Source organism: Metarhizium robertsii (genome assembly GCF_000187425.2).
Source record: "Metarhizium robertsii ARSEF 23 chromosome Unknown MAA_Scf_8, whole genome shotgun sequence".
Classification (NCBI taxonomy): Eukaryota; Fungi; Ascomycota; class Sordariomycetes; order Hypocreales; family Clavicipitaceae; genus Metarhizium; species Metarhizium robertsii.
In genome coordinates this window covers 462,033-464,582 of record NW_011942226.1, presented here as the reverse complement: position 1 = coordinate 464,582, position 2,550 = coordinate 462,033, and positions in this window count along the sequence as shown.

Sequence of the window (2,550 nt, the reverse complement as noted above, 5' to 3'; positions counted from 1 at the left end):
CGGAAAAATAAAACAGAGTTGGTCACCTTGTTGGCTGAATGAGCTGCCCCATGTGCAGAGTACCGGTGTAACACTTTGTTGTGCCATTCACACATTTCTCACCAACCCCTGCGTCGAGGTTGGGAAGGAAGCTTGGCTTGGTTGCAATCACAGGGCCCGCGCATAGCCGCTGCACGCAAGGTGGGTATCGTGGCGGCTCTGCCTGTTTGTCACCCTCATTAAGACAACCCCAGCCTTTTCGAGTGGTCGAATACAACTACCACGATGCATTACACATGCCCTCATGTGCGGAATAATGGAGCTTACAAAACAGCCACTGGTAGTACAGCCTCACTGGAGCAGATTTTTGCCGGTCCAGGGGCCTCCCAGGCCGCGGTCACCCAAGGGATTGCGTGGACAAGATTGGCCGTATGCATCATTGCCTTGTTGACAAATGCAGACGGCCGGTGAAGCCTCATGCGGGCTAAGAATGGAACAACCGGGGAAGCAAGCCGGAATGACTCGACCACATCGGAGTTGAAATGAAGATGATTGTTGAGCTGGCGCATGTATACCACATGTCATGTTTTTGTTGGCGAGACAGGCAAACAGCCCAATTCATGGAGCTGATTGCAGTAAATGGACTTGAAAAGGGCACAAAATGGAGTCGCTAGGTCTGGTGTCATTTGCATTAAGCCACTCGGAGCGAGATACTTTCCAGCGTCACTAGGCCGAGCAGAGCAAAGGTCTATAAGTCATCTGCTTGAGCATGAGGAGCTTGAGTTGACAGCGGCTTGTTTCCATGGCTGCGAACCCATTTGTCGGCGTAGATGCTGCGTTCAGATCGTAGATCTTGCCCGTAAGCAACCAAGCCGGGATACTGATTCATATCTTGGGGCCTCAAAATCGGTGCGGCTACGGTCGACAAACGTGGTCGGTTGGCCCATCTTCGGCCCTTGTATCTCGTTCGACCTACCTACGACGGGTTCATTTAAAAGGTGTGATTTGTGCCATAGTAGTATTCTACAGGGTGTACCGTAGTTGTCCTTGGTTGGACGAGGCTATCCCCCTTGCGCCGACGATCTGCTCCGCGAGTTTGTACCATTATAGGGATAATAAGTAGTCTGCATGAGCAACATGGCCAGCAAATGGCGTTTGACTGCACAGGCGGAAAAGAGCAGACGTAACTGACCGTCTCCTTTCTTCCAAGAAGATGAGGCGAGGAGGTCGTTCTCAGTGATATTGACAATAATTCCTTGCCCTCGTTTTTGCATCACCGTCCCTGTCGATCACCGCTTGCCACCACCCAGGAGGCATTGCCGCCATAGGGTCTTAGAAGACGTCATAGACAGGACTGGCGGTATGCATCAACGCTTTGTTGTCAAGTCTGGTGAGGCGTCATACGGCAGCCATGGAAGCGGGCTGGTATACTCAAGTTTACGGGGGTTGAAATTGAGAAGATTGTTGAGCAGGCGAGTCCGGCTCGGAGTACTCTGTCTCACTCGGGGAGTCGGAGAGGGAACAAATGGTCGTCGTAGTTTAGCGCTGGATGTGACGAGAAGGGCACAAAACGGGGCCAGTCCGGTGCAATTGCATCAAACCACTGAGCGGCCGACTCATGCGTCGATTTCTCGTCTTAGGTGTAGAAGCCGCGCCGGGCTTGCTAGACCTCGTAGCCGATGTCAGATTCAGCCTCGACACTACCTACGAACGTGATGAGGCAGCCTTGAATACAGACGTCATTTTATGTATTTCATGATGTGTATGTAAGATTCAGTCAGTAGAGGCGGCAACCAAGTGTTTACTCGTGCACCTCAGCATAGTCAACTTTGAAGTGGCCAAATATTAACTTGTTTCAACGCATTGGAGTGCCTTTTGCGGCTGATAGGTCTCTTGACACGTCATGGTGTGACATTCTCTCTCCGGTACATATGTTCTGTAGCGATACGTAACTGGAGACAATTTGTGAATTTGACAAATACCACCATAGGTGGTCTGTTTTCTGGTCCAGAGGCGGCGTCGATGCGAAACTCAAACCTCAGAGTGAGGCAAAACAAAATGCTTCCGGCACGGATTCGTTGACCGCCTCAACACAGGGTGACCTGCTGGATTCTGAAGCTCACGGTTCGTGTCCCATTTTAAAGAGGTGAGCACAAGTCGCGCCGGAATGAGGCTTCTGTTAAATGGACGATCGGCGACCACTACTTACAGGGAGTAAATCCCGAAAAGTCTTGTCTCAACTGGCGAAGAGCCGTTTGCCAGTGAAACGTGGTTGAGCTGTGTCATCTACAACGAGGAAGGAAGGCTATCAGATTCCGACTGTAGGAAGCGAGAGCATTTGCTGGTTAGGCACATTGGCTAGGTGATAGATCTGCGAGTTCCTTTGAGGATATACTCTCCGTTGCAACACTGGTCCGATAGACTACATGAGAACGTTATCAAAAAAAAAAAAAAAATCACAAATACCTGAGCCACCAAAGCAGTGCATTCACTACCAGACCCTTCACGAATTTGCCAAGACCTAAACCCCTGAAGTCCTTGAAATATAACATGCCTGCCCACTTTGGAGTA